Genomic DNA, 20,338 nt, shown 5'->3' on the forward strand with positions numbered 1-20,338 from the left:
TGGAGTGCTTGATAGCTTTAAGGCATGTGGAGTGGATACTTTTGTTGCCCAGAAGCTCACCAATTGGAATGATGAGCTCATCATGCAGTTTTACTCCACTGCCCACTTCTATCCAGATGGAAGGATTGTATGGATGTCTGAGGGTACTTGGTACCAATCTATAGTTGATGAATGGGCGAAGCTTATAAATGCTCCTGAGGAACATGAGGATGACTTGGACATTTATGCAGAGAAGAAGAAAGACCACAACAGTATGGCTAACATGTACAAGGAGATCCCAGATGCTGCTTTGGATACACATAAGTTTGGATTTGTACACTACCTGTTGTCTGGTCTGCCAACTATTAACTGGATCTTAAGGCACACACTGCTACCCAAGTCAGGTGATCACAAGATGATCAGAGGACATGCCATCAACTTGTTGCATATATTTGATGTCCCACAGAAGTTCAAAGTCATGAGCCTGATTGTTGAGACAATCAAGAGGACTGTTGCTGACCAGAAGAGAAGTTGTGGGTATGCCCCACACATTCAGGAGTTCATCAACTCAAAGATGGGCAAAGGCAAGTACATCTTGGATAAGGAGCACCTGCCCATCTATCCTGAATTTGAAGACAACACTGTTGTGATGAATGAGAATGAACCATCTTCAGCTCAAGCACATGAGAAGAGAGAGAAGGCTAAGGCTGAGAAGGCTGCAAAGATGCCAACTGTGGAAGAGGCATCTCAGGTATTCTTGAAGAGCAAGCAAGACCAGCTTGGATATCTGATCCAATCCACCCTGAGGATTGAGAAGGGCTTGGCCACCCTGACCAAGAACCAGGAGAGTCTGGAGAGGATCATTGAGCAGAAATTCTATGACCTTGATGTCAAGGTAACAGAAATCCAAACTGCAGTTGAGCAACTTCAGGAGGAAGCTGAGGAGAACAAGGGCAAGTCTACCACAGATGCTTTTGCCAGAGTGCCCAGAGGACAGAGATCTGCTGCAGTGCCAGTGACAGACACTAGAGCTACAGCATCAGCACCAGCAGCTACAGCTCCAGTTCCACCTCCAGCAGCTACTCCACCAGCTCTAGCTACTTCATCAGAAGCTTTCGTTCTTGGAGTTCTCTCGACACCTCCTACCGAAGACCAAGCCTGAGAGTCGTTTAGCACTATGCATTTTCGAACTTTTTGGTAACTTGTTGCCAAATGGGGAGAAAAATGTATAGATCATAGGCTTCAAGAGAGAGAGTGTTGGTTTTTATCTCTCTTTGCACTTATTTGGTTTGGTTTGCAACTTTATTGTGTGCTTGTGTGAGCTACTTGTGTGAGATACTTGTTTGATCTTGTGTTTGATCATATGCTACCCTTAATGCTTGTTGGATGATATTATCTCTTATATCCTAAATGATCATTCACTTGTTTTGGTGATGAGTGCATGCTTTAACTTCTATCATTTTGAGCGCTCCGCCAAGATGTATGTGAAATGGAAGAGTAACCCATGATCCTAATCGATTGTGCATTTGCATTCAAAAGAAAATTTTAAATAATGCACAAATTTAGGGGGAGCTCTTGCTTATCACATATTTCTCAAAGCGACGATGTTTTTTCAATACTATTTATCATTTGTCGAAGCTTTGATCTATATGTTGTCATCAATTACCAAAAAGGGGGAGATTGAAAGTGCAACTATCCCTGGGTGGTTTTGGTAATTCCTAACAACATATAGCTCATTGAGCTAATGCTATTTCAAGATAAATATTTCAGGAAAGCCCAATGATTGGCATGGCATGGATTACAAAGTGGACCCTTCAAAATGCTAAGGACAAAAGATTGGCTCAAGCTCAAAGCACAAGACTCTACATTTTCTATTTTAGTGATCCAAGATCACATTGAGTCTATAGGAAAAGCCAATACTATTAAGAAGGGATGAGGTGTTGCTTAATGAAGTGCTTGCTCAAAAGGCTTAGTGATATGCTCAAAAACCCTCCACTACTTTCTCACAACCACATATCTCCCAAACCCAAATATCCAACTCGGCCCCACCGATTCTTTCTATCCAGCGCCACCGAGTTCAGTTGACATAGCCACTGCCAGAAACCCTAGTCTTTTGGTCTCACCGATAGGGATCTCGGTCTCACCGAGATGGGATTGTAATCTCTCTGTTTCCCTTCGTAACGTTTCGGTCAAACTGAGATGAGCGATCGGTCCCACCGAGATTGCAACGCAAACACTCTGTTTCCTTTTTGTAACGTTTCGGTCCAACCGAGATGAGCGAATCAGTCCCACCGAGTTTGCCTGACCAACTCTCTGTTTGACTATTACCAAAATCGGTCCCACTGAGTTTGTGTAATCGGTCTCACCGAGATTACGTTATGCCCTAACCCTAATGATATCGGTCCCACCAAGTTGACATGTCGGTCCCACCGAAACACCTAACGGTCACATTATGAACCAAATCGGTCTGACCGAGTTCTCTAAATTGGTCCCACCGAGTTTGGTGATTTGTGTGTAACGGTTAGATTTTGTGTGGAGACTATATATACCCCTCCACCCACTCTTCATTCGTGGAGAGAGCCATTAGAACATGCCTACACTTCCAATACATATTTTCTGAGAGAGAACCACCTACACTTGTGTTGAGGTCAAGATATTCCATTCCAACCACATGAATCTTGATCTCTAGCCTTCCCCAAGTTGCTTTCCACTCAAATCTTCTTTCTACCAAATCCAATTCTATGAGAGAGAGTTGAGTGTTGGGGGGACTATCATTTGAAGCACAAGAGCAAGGAGTTCATCACCAACACACCATTTGTTACTTCTTGGAGAGTGGTGTCTCCTAGATTGGCTAGGTGTCACTTGGGAGCCTTCGACAAGATTGTGGAGTTGAACCAAGGAGTTTGTAAGGGCAAGGAGATCGCCTACTTCGTGAAGATCTACCCTAGTGAGGCAAGTCCTTCGTGGGCGACGGCCATGGTGGGATAGACAAGGTTGCTTCCTCGTGGACCCTTCGTGGGTGGAGCCCTCCGTGGACTCGCCCGACCGTTACCCTTCGTGGGTTGAAGTCTCCATCAACGTGGATGTACGATAGCACCACCTATCGGAACCACGGATAAAAAATCTCCGTGTCAACATTGCGTTTGCTGGGAATGGAGCAAGTAGCAACCAGAACCGCTCTAACCCAGCCACACCCGCCAAGAAGGACCAAAGTCACATTACTTGTTTCAAGTGCGGGAAGACTGGACACTATGCCAACGAGTGTTCCGAAGCAAAGAATGGAAATGGCAATGGAAGCTCTGGGAAGAAGCCCAACCCTTTCAACAGGGGACAAGTGAACCACGTGAACATGGAGGAGGTTGAAGAGCAGCCAGATGCAGTTATAGGTAAGTTTTTGGTTAAGTCATTTACTGCAATCGTTCTTTTTGATACTGGTGCATCGCATTCATACATATAAAGGGGATTTGTGGATAAGTATAAGTTGCCCACTAAGGTTCTTAGAACACCTTTGTTATTAAGCTCGCCAGGAGCGGAGTATATGGCAAGCCAAGGATGTTTTCCCCTCAGACCTAATAATTTTGGAGTCGCAAGGATTGGATGTGATACTAGGAATGGATTGGCTATCGATGTATGGAGGAAACATCGATTGCGCCAGTAAGTCAATTCTGCTCACCACCCCGGAGGGAAAAAGGATTAAGTATGTATCTAGGCATGCGCCTAGGAGGACCCAAGTGAATTCCCTGTCAGGAGTTGTTCAGGAGGAAGTGCCTGTAGTGAAGGATTACCCAGATGTATTTCCAGAGGAACTACCAGGCATGCCACCAGATCGAGACATTGAGTTTTTGATAGAGCTGTTGCCAGGCACCGGACCAATATCGAAGAGGCCATACCGGATGCCCGCAAATGATCTGGAGGAGATTAAGAAGCAGATTAAAGAGTTATTGGAGAAAGGGTACATTCGACGAAGTTCATCACCATGGGGAGCCCCAGTTCTCTTGGTTGAGAAGAAGGATGGATCTTTGAGAATGGTTGTTAATTATCGTGCGTTGAATGAAGTGACGATCAAGAACAAGTACCCACTACCGATGATCAATGATTTGTTTGACCAGCTGCAAGGAGCTAAAGTATTCTCCAATATCGATCTACGATTAGGATATCACCAGCTGAAGATCCGAGAACAGGATATACCTAAGACAGCCTTCACCACAAGGTACAGGCTATATGAGTACACGGTTATGTCATTTGGATTGACTAATGCCCCTGCCTAGTTCATGAGCATGATGAATAAGGTGTTCATGGAGTTTTTGGATAAGTTTGTTGTGGTGTTCATTGATGATATTTTAGTGTACTCGAAGAATGAAGAGGAGCACAAGGAGCATTTGCGTTTAGTTCTTGAGAAGCTCAGGGAACATCAGTTGTATGCTAAGTTTAGCAAATGTGAGTTTTGGTTGAAGGAAGTTGGATTTCTTTGACATGTTATATCAGGAGAAGGTATAGAAGTGGATCCTACCAAGGTTCAATCTGTCACTGAGTGGTTGGCACCCACCTCAGTAGGAGAGATCCGCAGTTTTCTTGGACTCGCGGGATATTATCGGAGATTCATTGAGAATTTTTCCAAGATTGCGAAGCCTATGACGGAGTTATTGAAGAAAGACACTAAGTTCAAATGGACAGAGGAATGTGAGGAAAGTTTTCAGGAGCTGAAGAAACGTTTGGTTACAGCCCCAGTGTTGATTCTGCCAGATATACGCAAGGATTTCCAAGTGTATTGTGACGCTTCTCGCTTAGGACTTGGAGGTGTACTTATGCAAGACAGAAGAGTTGTTTCGTACGCCTCACGTCAGCTTCAACCACATGAGTTGAATTATGCTACGCATGATTTGGAGTTAGCAGTTGTAGTTCATGCACTCAAGACCTGGAGACATTTTCTTATTGGAAACCATTGTGATGTGTACACGGATCACAAGAGTTTGACGTACATTTTCACACAGAAGGAGCTGAATCTTAGGCAAAGGAGATGGTTGGAGCTTATAAATAATTATGATATGAAGTTGCATTATCAACCAGGAAAGGCCAATGTCGTAGCAGACGCTCTGAGCCGGAAGAGTTATGCCAATACCGTCGTAAGCGGAGGATTACCAAAGGAGTTAGCTGAAGATCTCAGGAAGCTTCGTTTGGAGATAGTCCCTAGAGGTTTTGTTGCAGCGATGGAAGTTCAGTCAACATTATTGGGAAAGATTCGAGAAGCTCAGAAGGATGATAAGGAGATTGCTGAGATAAAGGAGAAGATGAGCAAAGGAAAATCCAAAGGTTTTCATGAGGATGAGCATGACACTTTATGGTTTGAGGACCGTGTTTATGTACCCAATAATGCGGAGATCAGGAAGTTAATACTTCAGGAAGCTCATGACTCGCCATACTTGATTCGCCCCGGAAACACCAAGATGTATTTGGATTTAAAGGAGCATTTCTGGTGGACTGGTATGAAGAAGGATATTGCCGAGTATGTAACCGTATGTGATGTATGTCAGAGAGTGAAGGCAGAGCATCAGAAGCCAGCAGGATTACTGCTACCTATGCCGATACACGAATGGAAGTGGGATAAGCTTGGCATGGATTTCATCACCGGATTACCCAAGACCCGATCGGGATATGATTCTATCTGGGTAGTAGTGGATCGTTTGACTAAAGTGGCTCACTTTATCCCAGTGAAAACCACCTATACGAGTGCGAAGTTGGCCAAGATGTTGGGGAACGTAGTAATTTCAAAAAAAATCCTACGCACACGCAAGATCATGGTGATGCATAGCAACGAGAGGGGAGAGTGTGTCCACGTACCCTCGTAGACCGAAAGCGGAGGCGTTAGCACAACGCGGTTGATGTAGTCCTACGTCTTCACGATCCGACCGATCAAGTACCGAACGCACGGCACCTCCGAGTTCTGCACATGTTCAACTCGATGACGTCCCTCAAACTCCGATCCAGCTGAGCTTTGAGGGAGAGTTCCGTCAGCACGACGGCGTGGTGACGATGATGATGTTCTACCGACGCAGGGCTTCGCCTAAGCACCGCTACGATATTATCGAGGTGGACTATGGTGGAGAGGGGCACCGCACACGGCTAAAAGATCCAAGAGATCAATTGGTGTGTCTATGGGGTGCCCCTCTCCTCCGTATATAAAGGGGGGAGGAGAGGGCCGGCCAAGGGGAGGAGGCGCGCCCAAGGGGGGAGTCCTACTCCCACCGGGAGTAGGACTCCTCCTTTTCCTATTTGGAGAGGGAGAGGGAAGGAAGAGGAAGGAGGGATGAAGGAAAGGGGGGCGGCCCCCCTCCCAATTCGGATTGGGCTTGGGGGGCAGCGCCCCCTCCCTTGCTCCTTTCCCTCCTTTCCACTAAAGCCCATTAAGGCCCATATACCTCCCGGGGGGTTCCGATAACCTCCCGGTGCTCCGGTATTATCCCGATCTCACCCGGAACCATTCCGGTATCCAAATATAGTCGTCCAATATATCGATCTTTACGTCTCAACCATTTTGAGACTCCTCATCATGTCCGTGATCTCATCCGGGACTCTGAACTACCTTCGGTACATCAAAACACATAAACTCATAATATAATCGTCATCAAACTTTAAGCATGCGGACCCTACGGGTTCGAGAACTATGTAGACATGACCGAGACACATCTCCGGTCAATAACCAATAGCGGAACTTGGATGCTCATATTGGCTCCCACATATTCTACGAAGATCTTTATCGGTCAACCGCATAACAACATACGTTGTTCCCTTTGTCATCGGTATGTTACTTGCCCCAGATTCGATCGTCGGTATCTCAATACCAAGTTCAATCTCGTTACCGGCAAGTCTCTTTACTCGTTATGTAATGCATCATCCCGCAACTAACTCATTAGTCACATTGCTTGCAAGGCTTATAGTGATGTGCATTACCGAGAGGGCCCAGAGATACCTCTCCGACAATCGGAGTGACAAATCCTAATCTCGAAATACGCCAACTCAACAAGTACCTTTGGAGACACCTGTAGAGCACCTTTATAATCACCCAGTTACGTTGTGACGTTTGGTAGCACACAAAGTGTTCCTCCGGTAAACGGGAGTTGCATAATCTCATAGTCATAGGAACATGTATAAGTCATGAAGAAAGCAATAGCAAGATACTAAAACGATCAAGTGCTAAGCTAACGGAATGGGTCAAGTCAATCACATCATTCTACTAATGATGTGATCCCGTTAATAAAATGACAACTCATGTCTATGGCTAGGAAACTTAACCATCTTTGATTCAACGAGCTAGTCAAGTAGAGGCATACTAGTGACACTCTGTTTGTCTATGTATTCACACATGTATCAAGTTTCCGGTTAATACAATTATAGCATGAATAATAAACATTTATCATGAAATAAGGAAATAAATAATAACTTTATTATTGCCTCTAGGGAATATTTCCTTCACAAGATATATATGACCAGGATCGTATGTCTGCATGGAGTTCTGAGGACCATCGTATCAGATAGAGGGACTCAGTTTACTTCAAAGTTTTGGCACCAGCTGCACCAGACTTTGGGGACCAGACTAGAGTTTAGTACAGCCTTTCATCCGGAGATAGATGGACAGACCGAGAGAGTCAATCAGATTCTGGAGGATATGTTGAGATCTTGTGCGCTAGATTATGGATCTGGTTGGGATGATAATTTGCCTTACGCGGAGTTCTCATACAACAACAGTTACCAAGCCAGTTTGAAGATGGCACCTTTAGAAGCTTTGTATGGAAGGAGGTGCAGGACACCGTTAATGTGGGATGAAGTTGGAGACCGTCAGTTGTTTGGACCAGATTTGATCAAAGAGTCCGAAGAGAAGGTTAAGTTGATTCGCGACAGACTAAAGGTAGCTCAGTCCAGACAGAAGAGTTATGCAAACTCCAAACGCAAGAAGGTAGTCTATGAAATCGGAGACAGAGCATATCTTCGTGTGTCACCTCTGTGAGGAGTTAAACGATTTGGAGTTAAAGGAAAGTTAGCCCCGAGATTTGTAGGACCATACCGAGTTTTGGAGCGTATGGGAGAGGTAGCCTACAAGTTGGAGTTGCCCGAAGGATTGTCAGGAGTTCATGATGTGTTTCACGTTTCCCAGTTGAAGAAGTGCCATGCAGAGATGGCCGATATTCCTCTAAGAGATACAGTGCCCCTGGAAGCAATTCAGTTGGATAGTGATTTGACTTACGAGGAGAAACCAGTCAAGATTCTCGAGTTTGCCAGCCGAGTCACACGCAGCAAGGTTATCAAGTTTTGTAAAGTTCAGTGGAGCCACCATACCGAGGATGAAGCCACCTGGGAACGAGAGGAAGACCTACGGAAAGATCGCCCACACCTATTTTCTAGCCAACCCGAATCTCGAGGGCGAGATTCATCTTAAGGGGGGTAGGTTTGTAACATCCCAATTTTCAATTTGGATGTTATACATAGGTCATCATATGCAAATCATATTTTATTTGCATTTCGTTTGCGATCCTAGAAAATCCTAAGCAACTCAAGGACCCATGGAGAGAGTTGGGGATTTCATTATTTTAATATTTGAATTTTCTCAAATTTGAAAAGATGATCATTTTGGTTTTAATAATTTTTCTCCCCGAAATATTTCCAATATACAAATAAAAGAGAGGAGATAAAATGACTTCTCCAAAATAAAAGAAGTATTGGAGGAAAAATGTTAAAATCAAATAAATATTTTATTTGGATTTTTATTGCTATTTTATTTAAATTAGAAAAATATGCATTTTTCAAAATTGCATTTTTAGGCCAGAAAAATGTTCCCTTTGTTCTAAATATTTTATTTAGACGGTGAAAATTGTTTTTGGCATTTTTAGAATTTTTTTTATTTATTTAGGATTTCTCTTTCGGCGGAATATATTTAAAAAAAGTTTTGGACCGAACTGGGCCAAAGGCCCAGCCGGCCCGTCCGTGCCGCCGCCTCCCAGCGCGTGGCCGAGCCGGACTCCCGCCGGAGTCTGAGCCGCCGCCGCCATGGCCTCGACCCCCTCTCCAAGTCGGGACCCCGGGGGGCCTTTATAACCCGCCCCGAGGCCGCCGCCTCCTCCTCCACCCACCACCGCCGCCCCGCAGCCCGCCACCAGCGCCGCTGCCGCCGCTGCTCACGTTGCACCGCCGCACCCCCGTCGCGCCGCGCCGCCGCACCCCGCAGCCCCGCCGCCCGCGCCGACGCACCGCCGCCGGATCCCGATGTCCCGCCGCCATTTTTTTGTTTTAGGTATAAACCGTTCGGTTTTTTTTTAACCCTAGATCGGTTTTTTTATTATATCGGGTTTTCTCGGTTTTCTTCGGTTAGGGTTATTTTGCGAACGTTTGTTCCTTAGTTTGTTTTAACGAATGAATCCATTCGTTTGCCTCTGTTAGCGGATGTTCGTCTGATAGATTTTTCTTTTTATTTAATTTTTTTGGCCAGGGACCTATCCGCGATTATTTTTATCGCAGATTAGCCCCTGATCTTCAAACCCTCGTCACTTTTTAACCGTTCGTCCAAATCCAGTGAAACCAACGCCAAAATCTTCGTCTCGAAGCCCTCTTTCTAGTTAAACAACTTGAACATGGTTTTGACAATTTAAAATTTGGATTCAAGCAGATTTGAATTCGAAGTTCTTTTGACCGTAGTTTTAGTTCCGTAGCTCCGATTCGATTGATTCTTTTTGCAAATCGAAGCTCTTCCGTTGAATTTTCAGATTGGATCTTTTTATTTGAGTTTTACCCGTGCATCTATGCTTGAGTGCTTATGTATGCTATTGTTTGTTTGCGATAGAATTCCTGGAGTGCGAAGCGTGCTACTACGAGTCTCTAGGGTTTGTAGATCATCAGCAAGGCAAGTAACACATTGATCATACCTCTTTATTACCCAGTTTTTATGCATTATTTACAACCCTCAAACACTACATGATTAGGATGTGATTTAACTTGTGGGTATTGGGAAGTAGATGATGAGGTAGAACCTATTGCCTTGTTATTATCAAACCCTTGGGAGTTACTTCAACGTTATGCTTATAGTGCTATGCTATGCTAGTAGACGTGCATGGGTTGAGTGTATCCATGACAGATGTGAGATTGTTAATTAATGGTTAACTTAAGGTGGCTACTTAAATACACATCTGGGTGGATTGGTTTCGGGCACCTAGGGTTATACCAGTGTTGTCCTAGGATATCCCGGAGTACCCGTGTGATCATCATATGGTTCACCACCGAGGTTCAAAGGGATCATAAGATTATTCATGCTAGAAACTTCCGTGTGCAGCCACAAGCTATTATGGGCTCTAGCATAGTTGAGTATGTTGCATGACCTCTTTCAGTGGTAGGCTAGCAGATGTTGGGGAAAGTAGGTGTAACTGTCTACCCAGAGTAAGGAGTTAATGCTTCTGAAATACTATGTCTCGGTCATCCGTTTCTCAAACACCATGTAGTGCGAGAAATCCAACGGAGGAGATCGAGACTTGTGGGGAAAAGTGTGCAAACCTCTGCAGAGTGTAGAAACTAATCATGGTTAGCCGTGTCCCCGGTTATGGACATCTTGAGTATCTGGTTCTTGGATTATCATGTAGATCTCATCACTCCAAATTAATTTGTTGGGTTGTTAATTATTGTTTAATTGGGATTGAGATGGGTTACCATTCTCAATGTTTATCAACTACTATGATAGTTAAACAAAATATATATTCCTTTGTTGTAGGAAAAAATGGCTTTTCGCAAAAACAATATTACCATAGAGCCTCCACCAGCCATATATGCATGTAGTGATAGCATTTATTTTGTTCATTGCTTTACTGTGTTATATTGCCGGCATATTCCATGTGCTGACCCGTTTTCGGGCTGCAATGTATCATGTTGCAGACTTTTCAGACGTAGAGTAAGGTGTGCTAGGTCGTTGTCGTGCACTCAGCTATGCCGTTGGAGTTGATGAACTCACTTTATCTTCCAAGCCTTCCGCTGTTATCTTATTTAGATGGCCTTAAGCCATATTATTGTAATAAGTTCTCTTTTGAGACATTCGATGTAATAAGTGTGTGATTGCGCACTGCTATAAATCCTTCAAGTACTGTGTGTGTCAACATTACCGATCCAGGGATGACACTTATGCACAGAGATTTGACCGTTTGAGGTCGGATCGCTACATCTTCATCCTCTGAATCAATGTTGGTGCAATCTTCCTCTCCGGGAAACTTCCTTCCCTCCTCCATCCGAGCACACTTATCCACCAGTGTGTAAAGCTCCTTCACAGCCTTGGGCAACCGCACGTTCATCTTGGAACGAATACGACGGTTGCGCACATTCGACTGGAAGGCAGCTATTACAGCTGCCGGATGGATATTTGGGATATTCCTATGAACTTTGCTGAATCTCTGTAAATACTTATGAACGGTTTCTCCCTCCTTCTGCTGGAGAAGCTGCAAATCGCTGGGCCTGCCGGGTTCTTGATGACCGCCAGTGAAAACGCCAATGAACCCATGGCACAGGTCAGCCCACGACGAAATGGAGTTCTCCGGTAGGTGCATCAGCCAAGACCACACATTGGACTTGAGGGCCAAAGGGAAGTAGTTGGCAAACACCTTCTCATCTCTTCCCCCAGCAGCCTAAACAGCGATTGTGTAGATGCTCAGGAACTCTGTCGGGTTCAGCCTCCCGTCGTACTTCTCTGGTATCTCTGGCTTGAACGTGCGAACGGACGGCCAACAGACTTGCCGCAGCTCTCGTGTAAAGGCAGGGAAGCCAACCTCAAAAGGTAGGCACCCGCCAACACCGAGCGCAGGTTCGTCGACGTTGAGGCCGTCGCACCCGTCGGTTCGGCAGAGGTCGTCGCGGCGTTGCTCGACGATGCGCGCGTCTCCTCTCTGCCTATCTTCCCATGCTCAACGTTGGCCTGGACGTGCTCGAGGGTCAGATGAGGCCATCGAGACATCGTCGGGGTCTTGATTCTGTTGCGCTCGCATTGGCTTTTGCGATGGGGACTGCACCATGTGGATGGCCCCTTCCGTGCGGTTAGCAGCATGGGCTGTTGCGGTCGCTTGGGGAGGTCGTGGCGGGCCAGCTCGCCGCGAGCCCCCAGCTACGGCGAAACCGAGCAGGCTTTGGATGGTGGCACGCCATTTGTCCAGCTGCTCGGCCGCTGGCGGAAACCTCAGCAGCAGCTGAGCTCGCGCCATGGCCTCTGAAGCTGTACTTGGCATGGATGTTGATGAAATTGATCGTACCGTCGCTCGGCTCCTGAAGGTGCCAGCGGCGGTAGCGCTGCGCCCCTGCTGTCGCTGCGGGGCGACCACCTGGATGTGGTGTGGCGAAGGTGCTCGAGGGCCAGTGGCTCCGTCGGGCGCAGCGGCTTGGCCGGCCCGTCCCGGGGGAGGTGCACGCGCTGCGACCGCACCCATGGTGGGGCGGCCGGAGGGCGGCGGCTCGCCCCGGTCCGAACGCCATTGCTGTGGCTGTGCCTGTCGGTGGGGGAGAGGGCGCATATGGAGTGACCCCCTCACCCGTACCCTGGGGAGTGTGGCCGTTGGGGTGTTGCTGATGCTGCTCTCCTCCAGTGCCTCCCGCTCTTGCGTCGGCTGTGGGAGAAGTGGTGACGGTGCCGCCTGCTCCAACCACTTCCCTAGCAGCGTCCGCGCCCTCGTGCGCCTCCGCACCCCCCGCAGGGTTATAGGACGTGGGCGGCAAGCCTTAAAGGTGGATGGGTGAGCTGGAGGACCGGGCTTCTTCTTAGGCGCCATGGTCGATGGTGTCGTCGAAGATGAAGATGATGACGAAGTCGACGCGCTACACACGCCTTCAGGTTCGCGCAAGCGAGCCCCCTACCTGGCGTGCCAAAGATGTCGCAGGAAACCACGGCCACCTATGGGACTAGGAGGTCCCTTGCTTGTTCAGCAGGGGGGCGACGCGTTGCACAAAGAGCAGACGAGCGTGGGGCAGCACGGCAGAGATCACACAAGCAATTTTACACAGGTTCGGGCCGCCGTGAGGCATAAAACCGTACTCCTGCTTCGGTGGATTGATGGTGGAAAGGTGGTGGTGGAGCGTAGTACACTTGCCCGGCAGGGGTTGCCTTGGGGCAGCAGCGACTACGCGCATATGGGGGTGTGAGTTCTCCAACCTTCTAACCTCTTCTACGGTTGCCATGGGCCTCCTTTTATAGATAAAGGGGTAACCATAGTGGAAAACTAGTCATTATGCACTGATAAGATAGCAAATAGTGCTATCATACCTAACTCTGCGGGCTGACAGGGCGCATTAAATGCACCGCTTAGTGTCACATCGCTGGTTGCCCGACAAGGCTTGACGGGCTATCTTGCCAGCTCTGCGCTTGTTCGCTTGACACGTTGCGGGACGAGTGTCATCTGTGGGTTTGTTCTGTAGAGAATGGCTGCCATGTGGCGAATGGCTGCCACTTAATCACTTTGCGGCTTGACACCGCACTGATCGACAATGTGGGTCGTGGTGGAGTGGTTGGTGAGATGGTTCTGCCTCCGTGAGCCCCGGCAGGCCCTGCCGGGCACCTTGGTTGTCTGCTTCTGGAGGTCGCCTCGCCCCTTGCCGGGCTCGCCTGCCGGCAAGGGAGGCTTTTCTCTTGACGATATCCTGCTTCCTTGGCTCGTTCTTGGTCCCTCTAATAGGCTTGTTGATCCTTCGAATCTCTTGGTCCCTTGTACTCTGACTTGGGCTGGTGCTTCAATCTTGTTCTCATGCATGTGCACAGTCTGGGCAACAGACCCAGGGTTTGTTGCACCGACAACATAGTTCATATCTAACTCTACAATAATCATGTGGTGTGTTGTTAAGATAATATACAGAAGATGGTTTAACTTGGCAACAGTCATGATTATAGATTATTATTCTAATAGAGAAACGAATTCAAATTAAGTTCGAATTGCAGCGGTTGTATATACATTTGGAATGCACTAAAATGTTCGTATGAGTAGGTTACATGCATTATACAACTAGCGAAAATTACATGGATTCCAAGTTTTGAATAGCATTTGTAGTAATCCATATAGTAAAACGGGACAAGACTCTCTCTTGTGTGGTGTGAATAGCTTTTTTATATTGATTTTTTCATTGAGGGAAGTGCGAATTGATTTGGTACAGTACACGTTAGGTTTGTCCTGAAATTTTAACCCGTTCCTTGTTATCCCAAAAATTCAGATATTGCTTTGTCTCTTTGTGCTCCAAAAACTCGTCCTTATCAACCCGTGCCTTGCTATCCCGAAATTACAACACGCGTGAAAACTCCCTCCTACTGCCAAATTCCGACACGTGAAATCCCCATTCTAACCCTGAGCCGAAAAGGCCGCTAGTTCAAATTGGTGGGGGTACTTTTGCAACACACCTACATTTGGGACAAGCGCGTCCCTAAGTCATGGTTCCCCCCTCCCATGACCTCCTTTTCACCATTTGAAAACCCATGCCGCCATAACCTCTCTGCTCCAGCCGCGAAACCCCACCCTCCTCCGTCCGCCACCCAACCGCTGCCCAGTCGGAGCCTCTTTCTCGACGACGTCGTCCACTGCAACAGCTCGACATCCCTCATCCACCACCCTAGATGAGGATCCGTCACCCATTTTGTCGTCCCGCTGGTTCAGTTGCCGCGTCCTCCACCTCCAAGGAGCTGCTCTGATGATCGCCTCGTCTATCGCGGCTGCTTCATCCCCACATCGTCGCCTTAACCTGCTCCGCCGGAACTGCAGCATCCTCACTGACTCCTTGGATGAAATCAAGGCCTACTCGGTGCCACCAAAGAGGTTGTGCACTCATCACCAGTGCACATAAGGTACTACAATCCGAGTTTTATTGGCCTACTTTATTCGAGGATGCACGTAAGTTTGTTTTATCTTGTGATGAATGTCAAAGAATTAGTAATATTAGTAGACGTCAGGAAATGCCTAAGAATTATTCACTTGTTATTGAATTATTTGATGTTTGGGGATTTTATTATATGGACCTTTTCCTACCTCTAATGGGTATACTCATATTCTAGTTGTTGTTGATTACATTACTAAGTGGGTAGAAGCTATTCCAACTAGCAGTGCTGATCACAACACATCTATTAAAATGCTTAAAGAAGTTATTTTCCCGAGGTTTGGAGTCCCTAGATACTTAATGACTGATGGTGGTTCACATTTTATTCATGGTGCATTTCATAAACTGGTTTCTAAATATGATGTAAACCATAGAATTGCGTCACCTTATCATCCTCAGTCTAGTGGTCAAGTTGAATTGAGAAATAGATAAATAAAGCTAATTTTGCAAAAGACCATTAATAGATCTAGAAAGAATTGGTCTAAAAAACTTGATGATGTATTGTGGGCATACAAAACTGCTTATAAGAATCCTATGGGTATGTCCCCTTACAAAATGGTCTATGGAAAAGCATGTCATTTACCTCTTGAGTTCGAACATAAAGCATACTGGGCAATTAAAGAACTTAACTATGATTTCAAATTTGCTGGTGAAAAGAGGTTATTTGATATTAGTTCTTTACATGAATGGAGGACACAAGCTTATGAAAATGCTAAGTTATTTAAAGAAAAGGTTAAAAGATGGCACGATAGAAGAATCCAAAATGGGAATTAAAAATAGGAGATCAAGTTTTATTGTACAACTCTCGTTTAAGATTCTTTGCAGGAAAGCTTCTCTCTAAATAGGAAGGACCGTATATTGTTGAAAAAGTCTATCATTCTGGTGCTATAAAGATAAACAACGCCGAAGGCACTAATCTGAAGGGGGTTAATGGGCAAATAATTAAACATTATATCTCAAGTACACCCATTAATGTTGAAACCAATATTATCCAAACTATGACACCGGAGGAACACATAAGGGAAACCTTTTGGAATGCTCCAGAACCTTGAAAAGGGGGTAGGTATGTGGGACAGTAAGTAAACCGACTCCAAAAGTTCCATAAAAGTACTTTCGGTCCGTTTTCGAATATATAAAAAATAGGAAAATAATAAACAGCCCGAAAAGTGCAGGAGGGAGCGACAAGCTCGAGCGGCGCGCCCTACCCCCCTGGGTGCGCCTGCCAGGCTTGTGTCCCCTCGTGGACTTTCCCGACTCCGTTTTCCTTCCATGCTACTTGTCCTGCACGAAAAAAATCATTATATATACTTTCTGATGTTTTGACAACTGTATCACGAGATTCTCCTCTGTTCTTGTTTCATGTTGTTTTCTGCTAGATTTGCAAAGAGAGGCATCATGTCTTCCTCCTCCCCCAACGACGTGAAGACGATGCTTGGTTGATGCAGATGGAACTCAGGAGGGAGGAGGCCGAGGAAGTCACCATGGAAGAAGATGAAGGAGATTCGCTTGAGGTCCACCCGCCGGTTTCGGAGAGGGGCACTCTGGTTGGTATCTCCACTACCCCAAATCCTCATCGGGCAATAGGGACTACAAGCAACCATGAAGGCCAAGAGGTACAAGAAGGACTTCCTCATAGGAGGCCCTTACACAGGTTGCATCGGAACAATTTTCATAATTTGGTTCATAATTATGGAGTCGAGAACACTCCTCGTATGCACATACCGTCCAATTGGGACATATCTCGCCCAAGAGAAAATGATGCTGGAACAAGCTCTTGGTGGCCGAAAAATAAGCATATTATGGTCGAAGTTCAGAAGAATACTGAGATGATATGGCAAGTGCTTCGGGAGATTCAGAGTTTGAGTGAAATCCTCATGAGCGAGATGAAGGACAAGCCTAGTACTTCATCACCACCATCACCAAAGAAGGAGACTTGAGTACACGGGTATGGGCATTCCCCTTGGCTTGTGCCAAGCTTGGGGGAGGTGCCCGGGTATCGTATCACCACCACTTTTTATCATCATTATCTATCTTAGTTCGATCCTTAGTTATTTCGTGATTTAGAATAATAAAGTTTTAGTATGATCTATTTTTGAGTGCTTGCTTAGTGATCTATCTATCTATGTAATCATGTGCGAGATATATAATAAAGAGTAGTTTGGTTTTTGTTTTGCTTTCTTGTTTCAATCTTAGCAATGGAAAATAAAAAGAATAACAAGATCATATGCTACTCCCATGGGGAGTAATTAATGACTTCACATAAAATAAGTATAGTTGATAAAATTTGTTGGAAGTTGACAAGCATAGCATTGGTCATTGCTGCAATCCATGAAAAAAGTAGTAAAGGAAGAGAGGTCTCGCATACAAATATACTATCTTGGACATCTTTTATGATTTTTTTGACAGAAATACTGTAAGGGAACCCCCTACAGTATAATTGGTGCAACAAACCCAAATTGCAAGTACCATGCCTTGAACCTGGGTGGGTGGGAAGGCATCAGCCCCTTCCCACCACTAGGCTATGCCTTAGTCTGCAGCATCTTTTATGATTGTGAGCCCCCATCAAATATTCTATATCAATTAGTTGACGTTGGCCAAGGAAGACAACGTAATGAGTTATGGTTGTTTACGTTCACATAGAAGTTATATTGTTACGGATCTTCTAACATGTGGTGCTTGTCTAGGATCTTTTGCTAGCCAAAAAATCGCACTAAGTAGAAATACTACTTGTGCATCCAAAACCCTTAAACCCAGTTTCATGTCATGAGAGTCCACCATATCTACCTATGGATTGAATAAGATCCTTCAAGTAAGTTGTCATCGGTGCAAAAGCAATAAAAAATTGCTCATAAATATGTATGATCTTTTATTGTAAGGGAAAGTAAGCTTTGTATGATCTTGTGATGGTGAAGAAATAAAAGCAACAGACTGCATAATAAAAAGGTTGCTATCACAAGGGGCAATATAAAGTGAGGTTCCTTTACATTAAGAGCTTGCACATCCAAAAACGAAAAGTGCATGACAACCACTTCTCACTCTACGAAGGGCCTATCTTTTACTTTCATGCATTTACATTTATGCAAGAGTCAATAGTGTTGGTCCATATTCCTCTCTATGTACTCTTTAGTGGCAAGCATCATGTGGTAGATAGATCCAGACATATATATCCAATTGGATGTAGGTGATTATGAGTTATTATTGTTGACATTACCCTTGAGGTAAATAAGTTGCGAGGCGAAATCATAAGCCCCTATCTTTTTTGTGTCTTATTAAGACTTTTGCTCTATACATATGCCTTGAGTGTCAGCAATCAAAGAAGACTAAATGATGGTTGAGTATGTGAACTTGCTAAACAAAGCTCTTACATAGACTCTTTTTAAAATTATGATGGATTGTGATTGTTTCAATGACTGGGATCATAGTTTGTTAGTTTCCAATAAAGTTTATGTTTCATACATTAGCTTGTGAATGAATTGTTACTTTAGCATGAGAAGTTTTATGATGATATTTTGCTGTTATAATAATGACCATGATGCTTCCATGTTCGTATTTTATTTTTATCGATGCCTCTCTCTCTCTAAACATGTGGTCATGATTATCGATATCGGCTTTCGCTTGAGGACAAGCGAGGTCTAAGCTTGGGGGAGTTGATACGTCCATTTTGCATCATGTTTTCATAGTGATATTTATTGCTTTATGGACTGTTATTTCACATTATAATACAATTCTAATGTCTTTTCTCTCTTATTTTGCAAGTTTCACATGAAGAGGGAGATTGCCGGTAGCTGGAATTCTGGACCGGAAAGGGCTATATCAGAGGCACCTTTTCTGAACAACTCCAAATGAGCTGAAAATTGATAGAGAATTTTTTTGAAATATGTTAAATTATTGGCGAAAGAAATACCAAAGGGGGACCCACCAGGTAGCCACAAGCCTGGGGGGCGCGCCCCCCGAGCTTATGGCGCCCCTGGCAGGTTTCCGGGGCCCATTTTCTCCTATATGATTCCATTTCACCTAGAAAAAATCAAAAGGAATGTTTCGGGACGAAGCGCCGCCATCTCGAGGCAGAACCTGGACAGGAGCACTTTTGCTCTCCGACGGAGCGATTCCGCGGGGAAACTTCCCTTCGGGAGGGGGAAATCGAAGCCATCGTCATCACCAACGATCCTCTCATCGCGGGAGGACCAATCTTCATCAACATTTTCACCAGCACCGTCTAATCTCAAACCCTAGTTCAACTCTTGCATACAATCTTTGTCTCAAAACCTCAGATTGGTATCTGTAGGTTGCTAATAGTGTTGATTACATCTTGTAGTTGATGCTGGTTGGTTTATTTGGTGGAATGTTATATGTTCAGATCCTTAGATATTCAATACCCCTTTGATCTTGAACATGAATATGATTTGTGAGTAGTTACTTTTGTTCTTGAGGACATGGGAGAAGTCTTGTCATAAGTAATCATGTGAATTTGGTATTCGTTCGATATTTTGATGATATGTATGTTGTTGCTTCCTTTAGTGGTGTCATGTGAACGTCGACTACATGACACTTCACCATTTTTAGGCCTAAGGCAAGGCATTGTAGAGTAGTTATTAGATGATGGGTTGCTAGAGTGACAGAAGTTTAAACCCTAGTTTATGCGCTATTCCGTAAGGGGCTGATTTGGATCCACATGTTTCATGTTATGGTTAGATTTATCTTAATTCTTCTTCCGTAGTTGCATATGCTTGCGAGAGGGGGTAATCATAAGCGGGAGGCTTGTTCAAGTAAGAACAGCACCCAAGCACCAGTCCACCCACATATCAAAATATCAAAGTAATGAACTCGAATCGAACAAATATGATGAAAGTGACTAGATGAAATTCCCGTGTGTCTTCAAGAACACCTTGCTTATTATAAGAGACCGTTACGGCATGTCCTTTACTACAAAAAGGATTGGGCTACCTTACTGCACTTTGTTACCGTTACTACTTGTTGCTCGTTACAAGTTATCTTGCTATCAAACTATCTGTTATCGATAATTTCAGTGCTTGCAGACAATACCTTGCTCAAAACCGCTTGTCATTTTCTTCTGCTCCTCGTTGGGTTTGACACTCTTACTTATCGAAAGGACTACGATTGATCCCCTATACTTGTCTTGTGGGTCATCAACCATCACCAGGGGTGCGACCAACTCTGCCAGCGCCGCGTCGCCCGAGCGCCGAGAGCTCTGCACGAAGTCGCGCCTCGGAGATGGTCTGTGCCGGTCGAGTGAGGGTTGCCCAACCGCTAATTGACCTCCGCGAGCAGCGTCGATGCGGCGGCAAGCATATCAGCCGACGGTGGGGTAACAGACGAAATTGACGACTTCTGGCGGCGGCTACCCGAGCTTCGGCGGCGACCGCGGGGGAAGCGACGAAAGAATCGACCAGTAGGGCTCGGGGCTGCCAACAAAGTGGTGGCGGCGGCGAGAATCGCCGACACTAAGGTAGGGTGGGGAGGGTCGGCGGCAGGGAAA

The sequence above is a fragment of the Aegilops tauschii genome, chromosome 4, assembly GCF_002575655.3.
Source record: "Aegilops tauschii subsp. strangulata cultivar AL8/78 chromosome 4, Aet v6.0, whole genome shotgun sequence".
Taxonomy (NCBI): domain Eukaryota; kingdom Viridiplantae; phylum Streptophyta; class Magnoliopsida; order Poales; family Poaceae; genus Aegilops; species Aegilops tauschii.